Genomic DNA, 12,290 nt, shown 5'->3' with positions numbered 1-12,290 from the left:
AGAGGCAGATTTGCCCTTTGCTATTGTGGCACCAACTTTGAATTTTTATGTTATACATGCATCAGCACTCACGATTTGGTATTTTGTTCTGTCTGCACATGTTCTTTAATTGTATTTCGTTTCATGTGGAGCATGCACATTTCTCTGCACACTACTCATGGCAAATTTTTACTTTGACAGTCACCCGCATGTAACATCCCAGGGGGAAAAGATCAGAAAGTCCAACCGGCCACATTGGAAAAGAGGCAGATTGGCCCACCGGCGCCCCATGTAAATTGCTCCCACACACGATTTTGGGTTGTTTGTACTGTCTGCACAGTTTTTTTTAAAAATATATCTGTAGTATTTTTTGATGTGGCACACGTGCATTTCTCTGCACATGACTTTTGGCAAATTGAAGCTTTGACTGTCGCACCCGCATGTGGCTCCTCAAGTGAAAAGAAGGACAAGTGACCAGACCGCTCGGAGGTACAGGAAATAACAAGAACAAGATTGAATGTGGACAAATCAAATAACTTCATACGTAGTCAAGAATAACGCGCCGACTGAGGCCCTTGTCGCGAGGAATTCCATGTTTTCCTTGATGAGAAGCGATGTTACCGTCCTGTAACAAATTGTTCTCTCATATCCACAATAGAAGTTCTTGGGGGTGGGGGGATGGTCTCCCTTCGCGGGGCGCGTTGGGGTGATGTGGACCGCGCCGGCGGAGCCTAGTCATGGGTGTCAGGACGGACGGGGAACCGCACTCGCGGTGCTGTCCTGACTTTGTCGAGCGGTGATGTGCCCGGGGATTGGTGTTTGGGTGTGTGGTTGTGCTGCTTGGGGGTTGGCGGGATGTTGGTCCGAACCGGGTGTGCCCTCCCGGCAGGTTTGAGTTTTCTCCGGCGCGCCCACGATCAATGATCTTATATCGCTAAAGCGACAGAGCCTGGGCGTGTTCGGGTTCTAAACTAAACTAAACTCTCGCTTCCTGAAATTTGAATCTATTTCCAGCTGTGAGCAGCGATGGTTCATCACCACCGAGCCGAAACCGCTGAAGCTATAAACACGAAATCCGGTCGTTAATTGGGTATTTAGTTTTTTGGTGAAAGTGTCAAGGTGGAAAAGTCATAGGACACTTTTCCCCCTCTTTTGACATATAACATAGAGATTTAGTAATGAGAGTTATTCATGTCGTGTTTATGTGTGATATTTTGTGTCAAATAGTAGACATAAGTATTGTATTTCAGGAAAATTAGTTTGTCGTCCTTGTTCGTTTGGGAAAACGTGTAGGTTACACACCCATTTTTTTGTACACATTGTACGTGTTTCGAAATTTTCGATTTTGAATACGATCCCGATATAGGAGAGTTTTGCCGATTATTCTAAATTAATCCTCTGGAATTTTTTCCCCTTGGTGTCAAGTGTGAGCTGATTTTGAGGCATCTTCGTTGGAGAAATTAAGAGTTTTGTTAAAATTTTAATTCGATCCAGTATAGTAAGGTAGGAGATGGCCATTTCTCGCACTTTCGTTTCCGATCTCAAAGGTGACTCGGAGAGAGAATTTTTTTTTTTTATTTTGTTAATTTTTGCTTTTTGTCATGTCATCAGAGTTTTTCTAAAGGATGAGATATGCACGCTGGGCTAATTTGTGGATTCATTAATAATTTCATATTTTTCGAAAAGGCAACATACACACGTGCCTTTGATAGTTGTTAATGTTGAATTTTGATTATAATTCTGATCGGAAAATATTTAGATAATTCATGAAAGTGTATGTGTCATCTTGAATTTAAAATCATGTGTTAATTTTTTTAATTTTCTTTGTCATGTGAAAAAATTCTTCCTGTATCATTAATTATGCATCAAAGTATGTCATGTGACCTATCGTCGGAACGCGGAATTAATTTCCCATTTAATGGTAAAATTTGATTTTTATTTTGAAATGGTGTATGAGCGTAATTAAGTGTTTTCTTTTTTCGAAGCCACGCCCACTTTTCCAGTTTACTCATACCCTTCAGACATCAGTGGGTTGGTTCAGTCTTCCGTTTTCTCACGACTAGAAGTGCGGTCCCTTCGATGGAAGTCCCCCCTTGAAATGTGAAGTTTTCCTCGCGAAATGTAAGTGTTCGCTACTTGCCGAGTCTATACTGATCCTGGAGTTCGTCACCATGTCCGGAGCGGAACCGGAGTACGTGTCTACCTCAACCGAGAAGGTTCCCGAGAGTTCAGTTCTATCTTGGATAAGTCACCTGTTTCCCGGTATCCATTCAACTTAATTTAGAACTGTTCCTGTTACGTCTAGAGGATTCGGAATGCTGACCCCTGAGTGACAGAACGTCCAGTCAGTCAATCGGAATTTGAAGGTATGTGCGATTATTTCCTGTTTTCCTCTCTCATTTACCTTTTTGTGTTCGTGGCGGTTCTGGAAATTAATATTTTGATATTATAATGATTCATTGAGGTTAGATCCAACTTCCCCCCTCCCTTTGAAATTTTCGTTTAAGCATAAAAGTTCTTTAAGGTGTCTTATTAATTCTAATGACCTCATTGACAATGCACATTTATGGTTTGATTGAGTATGTTGAAGTTTCTCTGTTAAAAGTAAAAATTGTTTAGTAATTATGTTGAAAAAGCAATTTCCTGCGCGGAGAGACTGTATTTGAATGTGCTCAATCTCAGGCTTGTGAAGTAACTAAATGTCTCTAAGGGCGGTATTCACCGACATGGTTTAAACTGTAGTCACAATTTTTTAATAAGAGATCGACACGGATTGGTTAAATTCATGTTTTTAACCAATCTATGTTGATCTCTTATCCAAAAATTGTGACTACAGTTTAAACCATGCCCGTGAATACGGCCCTAAATGGTGTTATTGTAATAAGATATCTCTTTGAAAGAAAAGTAATTAAAATTTAATGTTCTTTAACTATTATAACTGTGTGTGTGACTTGTATTAATTTGGTTCTAGTGAATTATTTTTATTGGTTGTGCATGTGGTAAATTTTCATTAAGATGGTTAACTCTAGCACTTCCCGTAGATAAGGGTTATTTTGTGGACGTAGGAAACCATGCTCTGTAATTCCCTATTTTGATCACTGGCGTAAGAGTTTAAATATCCTCATGTTAAGGAGCAAAATGCTCATAGTTCTCATAATTGTATTTGTTGGTAATTTGCATCACAACATTTTTTTTTCAGTTACTGGGACGATTCATAAATAATAATATTGTTGTGGTGAAATAGTTAGTACCACATTGATGCAGTAACTATGGAAAATATAAATTAAGACAAACCACATTAATGCCGTATTTCATCGAGTTCAACATTGGCGCAGTACGTATAGAGATGGAGAGTTTTTGAGTTTGGGAGGCATTCCGGCAAATTTTCCCTTTCAGATGGGTAATATCAAGGTTGATCCAGGGGTTAAAGAGATATTTTAAGGAGGTATTTTTGATAGGAATGGTGGCTTTGCATTTTTCAATAGGAGCTTTAACTTTACTCCATAGAATACAAGACAAAATGGAGTGCAAAAGATATTTTGCAAAAGGGGAAAATCTGCCTTGTTAAAATTGAGTTTAGCAGGAAGTTTAAAGGAAAGGGAGGAACTTTACTATTAATATAGTGGTTGGCCAAAAGGGGACCTCGTTTTGTGGCAGTTAATTCTGGGTAGGTTCTAATTGCCAGCTATGATTAAAAAGTGTGAATTAGAAAATCTAAAATTGATTTTAGTTCAACAAAACAATGAGGATCCGAAGGTGGTGTAAGTAGAGGGGGAAAATTGCAATAGGAGTACGGTTGGGGTAATGCCATTCAGCAGCAACGATTTCAAGATTAGAGTTCAACAAAATTTTAAGTCGGGGGATAGAGCTATTAAAGACGATAGAGACTCCACAGGTATTTCTATCTTTACAAAAGGCAAGGGAATTAGGTGGTAAGAAGAGAAGTTGAAACTGTTGATATCGCTATATAACCAAGTTTCAGTGACAGCAAGAAAATTGGTATTATGAATTAACAAGATAGATTCGAAAGAATGGATTTGTTTAATTATGCTTCTTGTATTAATAGTTCCAATTTTAAAGGGATTATTTTGAGCTGATCCTATGTGGGAATTTGAAGGGATGCAGTTTGTGTGATGGGACCTAAAGGGGTGATGGGAGAAGACTGGGGAAAGTCAGAGGGGAGGGAAGAAGTACTAGAATGAGATTAGGAAATCAGGGTAATGTCATTAGTGTTAGGACCCCAAATGTATTTATTATTGTTGATAAGAACAAAGTTATGAAATAATTTAACTTTCATACCGGAGTAGAAAGTTAAAACATCCAGTCCTGGTGCTTTACTGTAATGCAGCCAAATCAGAAGCAAATCTTTCAGAACTATAAGGTGTATTCCACATTGGTGTAGTATGGCTCTAGTGGACGCCCTGCCTAACCATGCATATAGGTAAGTGCCATGATTGTTTTGCGTTTATTTGTTGTCATGTATCTTTCACATAAAAAGTGAGAAACGAGTATTAACTTTAATTTTTTTCATGTTATTTAAAGTCTTGTTGATCGCCTATTACTCACAGGGTAGCAAAATGTTTTTGAATGTAAAGACTTACTTGCATTTGACCTACAAAGTTGGAAAACCAACTTCAGTCAAACTCTACTTGCCAGCAATATCAAATTCATGATTAAAGTCGTCATTCAGCTGTCACAAATTAATAACTCAAATTAAACATAGTAGTAATTCAGTACATAATTCAGTAGTAACAGAAACAAATATCCATTGAAACAAGCACTTTTTATTTCCAAACATAGCAATCACATCAATGTTACCAGCAAAAAAAACCTTTTTTTTTTATAATATTTATACACTGTATATCATCTCCCCTCATGCTAGAAGCATAAATGTGCAATGTCCTCAGAAAAAAAATAACGTGAGAAATGACGTTTGATTGTTTACTCTATCCATGTCACTTTATGGAAGTAATTTTCCTAAAATGTTTGGTAACATGTGTGTTTCAATAAGGATACATATTCATGTTGCAGGCAGAACTTAGATAGCGAAATAAAGTATCCAACCAGCTGATAAAAAAAGTTAAAATTCGCACATGCATGCTTCTAGCACAAAGGGGACAATATATTTTAATTATAAAGAAATCATGCTTCCCATTTCTCTGAGTATTATCAATACAGTTTTCAACTACAAGTATTATTTGTTGTTAATAAATGGAGTAGTTAAACCGCAGGGGTAGTAAAATCGAAGACAATTGACATGTTTAAAAAGAAATACGATAAACATGTTGGGGTAAATCGAGAAGCTATCCATACTTAGAATTAGGCAACCATAAATATGTTTTATGGGCATTGTATATGTTATCATGTATATATAGTTTTTAGTTTTCATAATTGCAGTTTTAATTGGGGGTTGCTGTATTTTAGAAATATATATGACATCCATATTTGTTATGGGCAATTTTTTTTCTCAGCCACCTCATTGGGCATTTTGCCTGTTGTGGCCTTGTATTTGTATTTATTTTTAAAAAATTTCAGCAACAAAACTGTAATTAACATAGCAACATAACTAACTAGAAATGTATCCTATGTCAGGCAACCAAATTTTTTAAGAAAAAAGAATCACTATATAATATTTGATATGTATTTATTAAATGCAGTTCTAAAGTTTAATGGAAAAACTTAGGTTGATGTATATTTTCTAGAATTTAATTATACAGTCGAACTTGGTTAATTCAAAGCTCAAGGGGACAGCAAAAATGTTAAAATTATCCAAAATTCGAATTATTTAATTGATCCATATTGGGACAACAAAACTCTGATTATAAAAATGTATTGAATGTCATCAATCATATCATTTATATGCCAGTTCTCTTGTTGCAACTAGAGCTTGTATAAAATGTAAACAATCATGAAAACAATTTTATTTGTAAATGTGTAATTTTCATTCCTTTTCTTATATAGATGCTTTTAAATAATGCCTAAAATCTGCAAGTTGATTTAGTGATTGAAAAATATGATTTTTGAGCTTCAACAGCTTTATTTTTTTTCAACATGTCCACAGCTTCCATAAGTTGAAGCAGGGGAACCTCTGTTGCTTTCTTAAATTTGTTTTTGGCCTTTCATCAGAAGATTGTGACTTTATTCTATACTTCACCACTTATATCCGCATCCATAAGAACCACAATGTTTTTGTTTTTTTTCTCTTTTTAAAGTTGAACAAGAGTATATTGAACATTGAACCTCATTTGGACATAGGGAAAAATGTTACTAAGCTACATTGATATTCCAAAACAAATGAACAATAATGATAGAGAGATAGTTTAGATTTTGTTTAATGCAACTTTATAATGTTTCAATGTAGGCTATACATGTTATATTTTGGAAAAAGTCAGTAAACCACAAAATAAAGCAAAGGATGACTATAAAAGTTAGCCAGAAATTCTGAGAAGAGGCATTTTGCAAATGACAGATCTGAATCAAAATTTGAATTATACAAAATACTAGGGAAAAAATTGAATAAAACAGGTAATTTCAACATTAAATAGAATAGGAAACTCAAGGGAAATTTTTAAAATTTGAATTAGCCAAGTTCGCCTCTACTTCTGTCAAAACCTTTACATTAAATATAAAGGTTTTCACAAAATTTTTTGAGATAATTACATCAACGTATGATGCATTAGAGATCTTAAACAGGGTGATTTAGAATTCATGGGATAAACTTTGAGTGGTGATAGGAAACACATAAACAAGCATTTTTTATCACTTAATGTGAGGTCAAATATGAAAAGTTGAGGTACAAACACAGTAATAAAATACATTTATGACACTTTAATGTCACTAATTTTGGTAAATAGCTCCCCAAAGGTTTCAATGGAAATCATGTTCACAATCAATGCTCTGGAGATTGACTCATAAAAATAAATCGAGAGAGAAGAGAATGCATGGGAGATGGGTGCCATGTAATAGGCTTGCTATATCTAATCCGTCAGAGCAGAAATGTAATGTTTGAATAATTTTGAATTTCCCTGCAAAAAATAATAACCTACTTCATTATTTTGAAACTATATGCACATTTAGATTGGATTGGTTTTTATTCGCATGAGGACTATCAAGGTCATACTGTGCCAAACAATGACAAGCAGTATAATGACTTGTAGATTTTACATTAGCCAGAATGCACCATGAGGAGGCCTGCAACATTACAACCCCTGTACCCCGAGATGGTTGATAGCACATATCGCAGTAAATCCGTTGGAAAAATTTCATATTTGCTACTAGTTAAATACTATAGTGTACTCTTAGCACCTCTAATGCCTTTGCTATTGGGATTTTACCACACATTCTGTGACCAAATATGCTTTTTCAAGTGTCTTATATTAGCTCTTAAAAGTTTTTCCCATGAATTTAGAATCACTATCTAATACATAAACTTGCAGATAATGATATTTTTTGAAATAGCAACATTTTTCTGGTAAAAAATATATAATACATTTATGTAAATACATCAGGAAAAATAACATTGAAATCAATCAACTTTGGCAACATATTGTTTCAAAATAAAATTTGAAAAATTAACTTATAAATTACTAATTCGTACAAAACAACAAACCACACACAACTAATTTTCTATACTTGACATAATATTTAAAAACATGTTTGCACTACAAACTACATTAAATAAATGGTATAGATTCACAATACAATATCACAAAAAAAAAAATTTATACAAAATATATTTCTACAGTCTTGAAAAGTTTCAAATGCAAGAAAATCTTCAGGTGGGATTTTAGCAAATTGAACAATTGCTGAAATAAAATCTGAATTGATTTGGATGATTTTTTTCCCGATTTCTACAGGACTTTTAAACAAGATTAGTTTCCCCAACAAAATATTGCAAATGAGTTGCTTTGATTTAGAATAATGAAAAGCCAAAAATTCCATTATCATCTGAATTCTAAACCATAAATAATTGGTGTTAGCCATTTTTTTTTTAAATTCTGAAAACATCTTAGTATTATACAACACACAATGAAATGACTTGAAGTTGATTGACAATAAAAAAAATAGATAAATGTAAAACATACACTTGCATATGTTTTACATTAATTGCTTTCATCTTTCTTATACCTCTCTTAAGCTGGTTATTTTCCAAGAGTTGTACGAGTAAAAATTATATTTTTCAAATAGAATGTATAATTGTAAAACTAACATGTTTGTTGCAACATGGCTCTTGAGATCTCTCTCTCTTCATGCCATTTTACAACAAAATCCAGTACAACAGTTTCAAACAGTATGCAAACTAATTTTGTCTCTTAAAGTTCATAAAAAAGTAGCATAAAGCTTCTCTCTCACATCATTATATGTATTAGCCAACATGTACACACATATTTTTGGCACAAATCTTTACAAAATTATTATATATTTAACATGCACAGCAGTCGACATTTGAATTATACCTTTCATTTTTAATTCTAATTTTGATAATTTGATAGCTCCATTTAATAGGCAAACCGTGTCTGAATAAATAAAATCAAACTATTATAATCATTATGAGTGATTGTAAAGAACATAATTTATATAATTATGACAGCAAGCTCAAAGGAAACAAAAGATACAGTGGAACCTGCTTATAACTTTCCCCTTCAGAATGTTTTCCCACTTAATATGATTCATTTTGTATTCCCAACTATTTTCCTATCAAAGTATGCTTATAACATTCAAATTTTTGCTCTTTCCTGCTTACAACATTTGAAAAATTCAGCTTGTGTTTTTTTCCCTTTTGAAATGAGTGAGTTTTTGCCTTTTTCTCATGTAAAAAGAGAAATTTGTGATTATTTGTGTGCTAGCGATTAACAAATGTGTGAAAACCAGAGATGGTCCTTTGATAGCTAACTTCAAAGCCAATCATTTTTCTGCTCTTAAGGAATTAACTGCTACTGAAAAATGTTCTTTTTTCACAGGTTTGGCTAACTTTTTTTAGGGGTGTTGATGGACCACAACAACTTAGACAGATTTTTTTCTTGTTCTTTAACTTTGTTCAACAATTGTATGTAGAAAATTGGCTGTCCCTTCCCAGATACACCAAGGTCATCAAGGCATGTCTCTGAATAGGGAGACAAACAGGTAGAAACTATTAAAAAAAATGCTCAGAAGAGCTTAGTTTCCCCCCCCCCTCCTCCTTGTTTTTCCATTCAAATCTGGTACACTGGATGAATTTTAGGAAGTGATGAACAATTTTCCAATAATGATGTTAGATGATGTTTGTGTGCAACAAAGGATTAAACTGCTGTTTTCTTCATCCATTTCTGAATCTACGGATACAAAATCAAGCCTCAAACATAAAGGACTTGACAGCTTTTAAAGTTCTAGCTTCAAATAGCATTTGAAAGCTGATTTTCAAATACAAAATATAGATAGATTTTCTAACAACTTCCACAAAATTTCATAAAATTAGGCAGTAGCAACATCAGATTCAACCAAGCACCAAATAGGCAGTGATGAATTCAAAAGAAAAGCTTCAAATTTAGAATTTAAAAAAAAAATTATTTACAGACAAAAACTATTTAAGGAACTAGACCTTTTCTGGATATTATGCTGATCCTGAACGGTGAACTCTGAGGAAAAATCATTTGGTCTCTGCAGGAATCGAATCTGGGTTCTCTTGCAAACCCGGCAAGTGTATTACTACATGCACCTCGTTCATAAACCAACTTCAGTCGACCATCACTGTGGTGACGGTGGGGTTCAAACCCAGATCCTCGCAATGCGAGTTCATCACTATGACCACTCAACCACTACAGTGGCTATATTCACCACTGGAGACATGGCCCTGCCTTTCTTATTTCCCACACCCTGGCATGAGATGCTGAAGTGAAGACATTGGTAACCTCCCTTAACTTCATTAAATGCCCCCTCCCCAGGTAAGGTGGCAGAGATGAGGAGATTACTTTTTCTCAGCCCAAATATAGTCCGCCTCAAAAGTTTAATCCATCTCAACTAAGTCCCTCTCAAGATGAAAATACAGATAAAATCAAAAGGACAAATTTAAAATAATATTCATAGGTATATGGTTGTAGTGCAATCCAAATCGATTAAAATAAATATATTTTATTGAATACAACACTATAATGGGTTAGTTAGAATAATATATACTTTTATTTTTGGTGGTAAATCACTGTCTCAAAAGTTTAAGTACTTTATGGAAATTTTAAAGAAGTGTTATGTCAGGCGAAATGATATGTTTTTAGAGCAGAATGAAGCAGTTGGAAAGTTTTGCTATTGAATCAAAACACCTAATTCATCACAGTTCATAAGGGAGGATATGTCTAGAATCTTCAAATGCAAATCAGGTGAGACTTTTAGACCAATTTATAATGTTCTTAACCAATCAAATTGTGGTATATGTCAAGTTTTTGCCAAAGAGAACATTTTTAATGGAAAAACAGATCTTGAAGGCCACATGCAGCATGTATTTTGACAGATAGACACACACTTGGTCCGAGAATGATGTCAACTCAAAACATGTCTTTGTGCTTGATAAAAAATGTGAAAAATAATTCATGGCTAAATATGCCAAAAGATACAGTACATATATGTATAAGGGACTGCAACTTCATTAAACTGAAAAAGAAATAGCATGCATATCTCATGTCTAAAACAATGTCACAAAAGATGAGAATGAAGTGGGACAAGCAAGTGTATGTTTTATGGAGACAAATGGTTGAAAGTATTAATTGAGGAGAAAAAGAGAGAGTGAAATTTAGATGATCATGATGACTATAAAACTTAACAGCATGCCTTTATGGAAGAGCCGAGGACATTCTTCGGCCAATGAAAGGGTGGCAATTTACTGATGATTTGTTTGAATGGTCGGACCACTTCATCGATTCTTGAAGGAAGACCAGACTTGAAGAATCAGGAAACACTAGAGTAACATTTGCTACCATTTGACGAGCTTCTTAGAAATTCTGAGTGGGAGTTTCAACATGAAAATGCTTCCTTTCCTACTTCAACATGTACAAAACATCAACTATGACAATAAATTTCCTTAGTATAAGACTGACCAACATTGAGCCCAGTTCTAAACCAGATGGAAAATCTTTTAGGCATTCTTATCCGTGATTTATATAATCATGGAGAGGCAATAAAGCCTCTAGAACAGTGGTCTGCAACCTTTTTCTAGTAGCAAGCACCCTCAAGGCAAGTTTGGAATACGAATGTATGAAATCAGGATGATTTCAATCCCCTTGTTTAATTAAAACGTTGATCAAGTGCTCATGAGCACGAAATTACACACGAGCATCGAGCACTTTGGGGGTTTCAGGGAGCAACATGGTGCTCGCGAGCAACAGGTTGAAGATGCCTGCTCTAGAAGGACTCTGTATTGCTCGGTATTCAGAAGCCAGAAATCCTTCAAAATATGATCCTGCCAATAGAAACACATTTTTTAAATCCTTTAAGTGGTTTTTAAAAAATTTCCCTGGTCTGCATTATAACTGCCACATAGGAATTAAAGCCATGTTAAGAACGCGAGATAATTCATCATGACTGAGATAAAGTAGATCAAGTTCGAAGTTCTATCTCGGGATAGCCGCTGTAAGGGTTAAAGTAAAAGTTTAACACTTACAATGTAACCCTTTACTTTACCCTTTATTACCCCCCCCCCCTTTGGAATTGCATCTATTGTATCAGGATTGTTTTGTATTTTGTGCTTAAACTTTAGAGACAGATTCAAATGTCCAATTTTTCATTTTATATCAAAAGTCACGATTGAATTATTACTTGTGATTTTTTTCATGTGAATTATAGACTTGATATTAAAGCACCTAATTAGCAAAAATATCAAATTCATTTGCTTTTGATTTCTCTTCGTATTTGTCATACTCCTTTTGTGCTTAAACTTCTCAGACAGACCATATCATGAAACTAGACCTTTCTGGATATCATGCTGAAGTGAACTCTGAAAGAAAAGTCATTTGGTCTTCACTGGGAATCGAAACCAGGTCTTCTTGCAAACAAGTGACTGCCAGGTTTGGTTCCCAGCAAAGACCAAATGGCTTTTCTTTCCGAGTTCACCTCAATGAATATCGGGAAAAGGTACAGTTCCTTAATATATCGAGCTAAGAAAAAGTTGTCTTCTTCTCTCTAGCATCCCACCTGGGAGCCATTAGCTGAAGTAAAGAGTGCCTCATGCCATGGTGCATGAAATAAAGACAGGGTCTTGTCTTCAGTGGTGCATATAGACATATACTTGCCTGGTTTGCAAGAGGACCTGGGTTTGATTCCCGGAAGAGACCAAATGGCTTTTCTTA

This window comes from Pholcus phalangioides, unplaced genomic scaffold, assembly GCF_987345545.1.
Source record: "Pholcus phalangioides strain wild (caught in Gottingen) unplaced genomic scaffold, Ppha-v1.0 ptg000039l_1, whole genome shotgun sequence".
Lineage (NCBI taxonomy): Eukaryota > Metazoa > Arthropoda > Arachnida > Araneae > Pholcidae > Pholcus > Pholcus phalangioides.
This window is presented reverse-complemented; position numbering follows the sequence as displayed.